General features: G+C 47.6%; 1 long non-coding RNA gene across 4 annotated transcripts in view; it reads right to left on the minus strand.

Annotated features, from left to right (window-relative positions):
- The window catches only part of LOC115937803 (uncharacterized), a 193,781-nt gene extending 188,815 nt beyond the window's left edge, over positions 1-4,966 (minus strand). For 2 of the 4 annotated variants that reach the window (XR_014139794.1, XR_014139793.1), the window contains exon 1: positions 4,404-4,638. This is a non-coding gene — a long non-coding RNA (uncharacterized LOC115937803). Of the gene's footprint in view, positions 1-4,403; positions 4,639-4,896 lie in introns of those variants that run through there. The other 2 variants (XR_014139795.1, XR_014139792.1) reach the window with 2 other exon arrangements.
- Positions 4,967-7,587: the final 2,621 nt, after the last annotated feature.

A 7,587-nucleotide genomic window follows, 5' to 3' on the forward strand; every position in this document is an offset into this window, starting at 1 on the left:
TTTCCTCTTGCAGATGTTCCCCAAGGTAAGAAAACTTGCAGGAAGTAACCAAAGAACAATTTCTGCACTTTTAATTTAATTACTACTGTTCTCCTCTCTTAGGGTACCCACCAAGAACTTGGATTTGAATGTTTTCCCTTAAAACCAGTGTGTAATGCAGTGGCCACAGAATTAAGAAAAATTAATTTTAAATGTCAGCCAAACTCCTGTGGGAGAACATGCCTCTATAATTTACCTTCCCAATCCATTAGTGCTTTGACAGTGTGGGAATTTAATATTTTAGTCACATCTTACATCCTGTGGACCAATCTGCACAAATTTGCTAATAAAAAGGCTTTCTTGACTAAACGATATCAAAGTGAAAAGCAGCTAACTTCCCCCACTGCCCTCATACACAAAATACAAAAATGATGTTAGCTAAATCCTTGGTTACAAATGGTGTCATTGAGGGGGCTAGACTATTTCCATAAAATCACAGAATGTTGAAGAAGGGGGGACACCTGTGGGGCTGCAGTCGGTTAAGCATCTGACTCTTGCTTGGTTCCAGCTCAGGTCATGACCTCAGAGTCTTGGGATTGAGCCCCGTGTCGGGCTCTGCACTGAGCGCAGAGTCTGCTTGAGTTTCTCTCTCCCTCTCCCTCCGCCCCTAATCCTCACTCTCTCTCTCTAAAATACATTAATTAATTTTTTTAAAAAGTTAAAGAAGGGCTCAGGAGATGGGAGAGATGTGGGGGGTGGGGAGGGGAGGCAGAAAGAGATCAAGAGAAAGAATTTAATGTTACGTCCAGAGAGAAATGGAGGGATGAGCAGAGAGAAATAAAGACGAGAGATTGGGACATGGACAGCACAGAGACATAGAGAGAGGCAAAGAGATAAAAATTAATAATAATTATGGAGGTTGAAAGGAAGACAGACAGGAAGACAAACTGCAGACAGAGATAGCGTGAAGCAGAGAGAGGAAGAGAGAGAGAGAGAGGGGTGGAAAGAGGAAGGGGAAACGAAAGAGAGAGAGAGAAAGAGGGATGCTAGTCTTCCTGCAGCTTTAATGTCCACATTATATCAAAATCATCATTGTTGTAACAAACCATAAACAACCGGTCACCTGGGTTCAGGGTGTCCACCAAGGTCAGGGACAAGGTCAAAATAAAGTGGGTTGTTAGAATCCCAGGCAAGACAGAAAGAGAATGACCAACACAACTCTCTGGCTGAAGGCTAGACGCCCAGGATTCTGAGCCCTGGACGGTGCATTCTAGGCATGCCTGCCCCAAAAGCATTCATTCTCTGCCTCCTGCCCAGACAGTCCTAACAGGGAGCGAGAGAGAGATTCCACCCAGCTCTGAAGCACTTCATGTAATCAAGGCTAATGGCTGCAGACCAGGAAAACACCAAGCTCAGGGTGACTTTCAAACCCCATGTGTTCTCTCTCTGCCATGATCTGAAGATATCAGACATGATCATCAGCTCAAACCAAAGTTCTGTTTGTCCCCCAGACTTTGTTAGCCTTCGCAACCTCAGGATTCAGCCTAGATGTGCCCCATCACCTGATATTTATACAGTAAAGGAAAAAATGATATAATGATAATATCAATGAGCTTTTTTGAGCGCTTATTGTGTGACAGGCACTGAGCAAAACTTTACAAGAATTATGTCACTTCATGCTCATCACCAAACCCTCTACCTTTTAGGAACAGCATTTTTTTAGGTAAGAAAACTGAGACTCAGAAGTTAGGTGTCTTACCTGAGAGCAAACAGCTAATGAGTTGGGGAGAGAAGATTTGAACCCATGACCCAGGTCAGAGAAAGCGAGAGAGCACAAGCAGGGGGAAGCAGCAGGCAGAGGGAGAAACAGGTTTCCCCAGTGAGCAAGGAGCCCGATGTGGGTTCAATCCCAGGACCCTGGGATCATGACCTGAGCTGAAGGCAGACGCCCAACTGACTGAGCCACCCAGGCATCCCTCTCCCAGGGCTTTTATGTCTGCTCACTTTTTAGATCTCAGTTCAATCAACTTTCTTCATGGAAGCATTCGCTGATTTCCTTGACCATGTCAATTCCTCTTTATGCTCTCTCATGGTGCAATGTACTTTTCCTGGGTTCCCTTACTGCAGGTGCCATTTTACATATGATTGTGTGATTCACTGATGAATCACAGATCAACCCCTCTACTAGTGAAGAATTCCATAAAGGAGGGACTGAATCTGGTTTTGCTCATCCCTCTATCAATAGCAGCATGGGGCCCTAGCCCATAGTAGGTGTTTTCTGTATATGTGTTTAATTAATTGATTGGTTGATTAATGAGCGAGGGAATGAAATACCTAGAACTACATGCCAAAATCAAGAATAGAAATATGAAGATGGAGAAATGCCCTAAGAATCAGCTAAAGGAGTTGAAAATACTTGCCTCTAGGGATGCACTAGGAGAGGAATAGGAAACTAATATTTTGGGCACCTGGGTGGCTCAGTCTTTAAGCATCTGCCTTCGGCTCAGGTCATGATCCCAGAGTCCTGGGATTGAGCCCCGCTTCAGGCTCCCTGCTCAGCAGGAAGCCTGCTTCTCCCTCTACCACTCCCCCTGCTTGTGTTCCCTCTCTCTCTGTGTCTCTCTGTCAAATAGATAAATAAAATCCTTTTTAAAAAAGGAAACTAATATGTTGTTATAAATATGTTATAATCTGACTTTTTTAAACTGTGTACTTGAACTACTTTGATAGACTAATTTTTTAAATGAGATCATAAAAACTAAAAGTAACTACTTTAGCAGACTTTTTTTTAATATAAAGATGAAAGGGAGGGAAGGAAAGGGTTTTCCAAATGGAAAGAGAATGGGGGGGATGGGAGAAATGTCAGTGAGGAGGCATCCTGGAGAGCAACCCATGAAGTTCAAAGGATCTGGATGCCCACGGCTACTTCTGAGAAAAGTAACTCCTGAGATACTTTGTCCTGAAAGTTATGGGGCCAGGAGCCCGTGTCTTGGGTACATCCAGCCCTGCAGCCACCGGCCACACCTGACTGGACACAGAATTAGTGCCACGCTAAAGACAACTAATCACAACATGAGAGGGAGCCCATGAATGAAACTCTATCCAGTAGAAGTGCTGCATATTTGATGATGGTAAATCCAGCCAATCAGATCCTCTCTTGGAAAGTATAACGGGGGCGCCTGGGTGGCTCAGTCGTTAAGCGTCTGCCTTCAGCTCAGGTCATGATCCCAGGGTCCTGGGATCTAGCCCCCCCACAACCCCGAGGGGCTCCCTGCTCAGCGGGGAGCCTGCTTCTGCCTCTCCTACTCCCCCTGCTTGTGCTCTCTCTCTGTCAAATAAATAAATAAAAATCTTTATTAAAAAAAAGTATAACTGGCAGAGCAGGTGTTGGTTCTGATGAACAGGCACACAGTGGAATTGATGGAGGCCCTCTATGAAATTATATACAAAATAAATTTCCCAGGTTCTATAACTTTGATCAGATTATCAAAGGAAGTTGTGATGAGCAAAAGGTTAAGAACTAGTAGATAAACCAGGTAAATTTTTTTATATATTTTTAAATATTGGAAGATTTCATGTAAAAATTTAGATTACCAACTTCGGTTCCAAAAAATACAGTAACACTGAGCCTGTAATTTCTCATGGTAATGATTGCCCAGAGCTGAATTGTAGCTGCTCCCTGTAGATGGGGCATGTGTTCTCCAGCTCATCATATTACCACCAGGCTCTTATATTCCTGGTTTTCATGTAGGGTCAAAACTTTTCATTACAAAAAGTATTTTCAAGTTAATTGCCAAAATCCAAAGGTGATTTTACATAAATGTCTCACTTTCTGGCTTCCCAGGAATTTGGCCGATCTGGCCACACTGGGCGCACAATTCTGCCTAGCAACCATGAGTGTCCCTGGTGGGTCTCCAGTTGGCCCCGTGGTCCATCCGCTCAGCACAGCACAGCGGCGAGGCAAGCCCTGGGACCGCAGGTTAGACGCACACCCGACACCCTGTGGCTCCCCCAGCGAGGTGTTAACCCCCTGCCAGCCTGGGGAAGAGGGACACTGCTGCGGTCGGTGACAGGCCGCTGCGCCCGGAGGGACCAATAGCACCCGGCGACCACCTGTTTTCCGCGAGCGGACGCAGCCACTCCGCACACCCTTGCAGGGACCCGCCCCTCCAAAACCCAGGGGATCCGCGGGTCGCGTGCCTTCTCCTGGCCGTCCAATTCCGTCGTCGCCCCACCCCCAGTTCTAGCGCATCCTCCAGCTCCAGCAGCCCCATTCCCGCGGACGGCGTCCTGCGTCCCCCTCCCCGGCCCAGAGGGCCCCCCACGACCCCCCCCACCCCGTGCAGGCGGCGGTTCCGGGAGGCGAGAGCCCCGGCGGCCCGCCTCCTTCCCCTCCCGCAGCCCCCCCGGCGTGCCCACCTTACCCGCCCGCAGCGATGGTGGGCCGGCTGTCCCTCCTCCTCTGCCTCCAGCGGCAGCGCCTCTGCGGCCGCCCCCACCACCACGACAAAGCCACCTGCGCGTGACCCTCGATCACCAAGTCCTCCCCACACACGCGCACACATACACACATGCGCGCGCGCGCTCTGCCCTCAGAGGTGGGAGCCGCCGCCCCGCGGGAAGTCATAAAGGGTTCCAGAGCCAAGCCTGAGGGTGAGGAAGACCACCGCCCCCTCTCCCTCCTCCGCCAGGAAAAGTTAGTTGTCCCTGCAGTTGGGTTTCTGGCAGGACCCATTCGCACGTTCCTCCCTCCCCATTCAGGCATTCACTCGTGTTGCTGATCCCCAAATACACAGTGGTCCTGGGCCGGCCCCAGAGGATGCGCGCTTGCTGTCCCTCTACCGGGAACCCTTCTCCCTGTCCTAAGGGGCCTCAAAGGAAAATCACAGGGCAGGGGGCTGGGTCCGCGGAATCAACCTTCGTCTCTAAGTCTTCAAAGGAACCGCTGGCTCCAACCTGCAGTTTTTAATCCGTGGTGACTTAAATGGGGCTGAAAATGGACTTTCCCCTGGTTTATTTAACCCCTTTGTGACCCAAATGAAATAGCGTTGTTGCTGGGGGTATCACATGAATTATTTTAGGTGAAGTGCCTGGAACAGTGTCTGGCACACAGTAGGGATTGGGTAGTGTTAGCCAGTATTACAGTCCGCTTGCATCCGGCATGACGCCCTGCACCAAAGCTGAAACGGAACAAAACATCTCTCCAGCATGGAAACCATCTCATTCCCTTCCTCTTTAAGGCAAGTGATGTAAACCAGAGGATGGTGGCCAAGTGTGTCCTGCAGAATCCATTCTGTTTGGTTTAGTTGCTGTTTTAGGAAAATGTGAATTGATTGTCAACGCTTAAAAACTGAGAGATCGCATAAACAAGGGGACTTTCAGTAACTCTTTGAAACAACAGAAAGTTGGGGCTGGAGCGAGCCCACTTTCCTGGAGGCAGGAGCTCCCAAGCAGTGGGCTCTTTAAAGAGGTGTTTGCTCTGATTAGCCCCAGTTTCCACTAGACTCACTTGCTCCTTTACAAGATCTTCCTAGCGCCTGCAGACCATTTGAGTTTGGCCTACGACCTAATGCTGAGTTTTGTCCAGTTTCCCCAAGAAGGAGCTTTCATTATCCCCATTTTACAGAAAAGGAAACTGAGGCTCAGAAAGGTCTAGTAAGGGGGCACTTGGGTGGCTCAGTCGGTTAAGCATCTGCCTTCCGCTCAGGTCATGATCCCGGGGGGTCCTGGGATGGAGCCCCCCATCAGGCTCCCTGCTCAGGGAGAGGTCTGCTCCCACCCTCTGACCCCCCCCTCGCTGGCTCTCTATCTTAATTAAATAAATAAAATTTTAAAAAAAGAAAGATTTACTAAATTGTCCAAGGCCACAGAGCTAATACACAGCAGAAACTGAGGTTGGAACCAAGGCTTTATGCCCTCAGGGTCTGAGCATGGCAAGGGAAGCTTAGAGGGGAAAAAGTGGTTTAGGCCAAGCCATCTTTTTGAAAGGAGCATACTTATTAATAGCACACTTTGAATGCCAATTTGTTGGGACTGTTTAACAAGAATTTAAATTTTTAGCTTCATCTACGTTGGCAGTGTCCTCTCCCACACTCACCCCACCTCCTTATTTTTCCTCATTTAAGCACTCTGAAAAATTCTAAAGGTTTAACTGAAATCGAAAACCTTTCTTATTTCATCTGTCTCAAGTTACTGGCAACCGTAGGTGTTCTTTCCTTTCCATTTCTTCTTTTTAGCTTCTTTATTTATATTTTACTCTTTGTAGTTTGTAAATTCCCTCTTACCAGCTGCTTGCAAAATCAAAACGTCTTTACTGTTAAGCTTCCGGCTAGGGTTGTTTTTTGGCCCAGTAAACATCTATCTGAGGGAAAAAAAAAAACATGTGTGCACACAGACACCTGTATGTATAGTCCCTAAAAGGTTCTTGGTGTCTCTCCAGGTCTCAGTGTCCCAAAATGTTTTCACAGATCTTAAACCCAAACGCCAGAGTCACTCATGGCATAACTGTACCCTTCACATTTAGAACAGTCTGGTTGCAACCATTAGCCAGAAATATGATCCGACATTACTGTCAATTTATAAATGTTGACAACTCATTCAAAAGAGTGTAAACACAGTGGAGACAACACCTCCCCCCCACCACCACCAGGTGTAACAAGTTCATGACTTCTGTTTCCAACTTTCAGGGTGACTGGTGTGTCTACCCCTTCGAAGTCAGTGGGGAAAGCTCTCTGCCTTGATGCTTTTCCCTCTCTTCCTTGGCTCCTTGGGCCCCTGGACCCCTTTGGTCCTCTCCATATTGACGGTGTGGGTTGTCAATCATTCTATGCCATATAACTACTCTGCATGGTGGGAGGGGTCGGTGGGCAGAGGAAGGGGGAGCTATTGAGACTACAAATTGGAGGAGAAGAAGGAGAAGTAAGAGCTCATCACTGTGGTCTAATTTCAGCCTCAGTCATCTCTCAGATGCTACTCAAGTGTGGTCCCTAAGGCCAGCAGCGTCGGTGGCAACTGGGAACTTGTTAGAAATGCAGATTCTTAGGCCCCACCCCAGACCTACCCATCAGACCCTCCGGGCAGGGCTCCGAGGGAATCTATGGTTTAGTCCTCTGGGGGACTCTCTTGAGTACTGAAGTTTGGGGTTAACCTCCACCTGAGTGCTTTTATGCTAAAGTAATCTCTCTCCACCTTATTTTACCAAAGCCGCCCCCCCAACCCCTGTTATCCTGGCCAGACCCCCAGAGAGAAAGGGAGGCTAGGAACCCCTCCTATCACACTGAGAACTTTGGATAACTTCATTCCTTGCCTTTGGAATATTGTCTTATAATTCAATAATAAGCAAATAACCCAATAAAATGTGGGCAAAAGATCTAAACAGACAGTTCACAAAAGAAGGTACATAAATGGCCAATAAGCACCTGAAAAGGTGTGCAACAGCATTAGTCATCAGGGGAATGCAAATTAAAACCTCAGTGAGATACCACTACACGCCTCCTACCAGAATGGCTAAAACTAGTAAGACTGACAATATCGAGTGTTTGTGAGGATGTGGAGCAACTGGAACTTTCATAGGTTGCTGGTAGGAACGCAAAAACGGTACAACTTTGG

The sequence above is a fragment of the Leptonychotes weddellii genome, chromosome 13 (assembly GCF_054177405.1).
Source record: "Leptonychotes weddellii isolate Sample4059 chromosome 13, ASM5417740v2, whole genome shotgun sequence".
NCBI classification, from domain to species: Eukaryota; Metazoa; Chordata; class Mammalia; order Carnivora; family Phocidae; genus Leptonychotes; species Leptonychotes weddellii.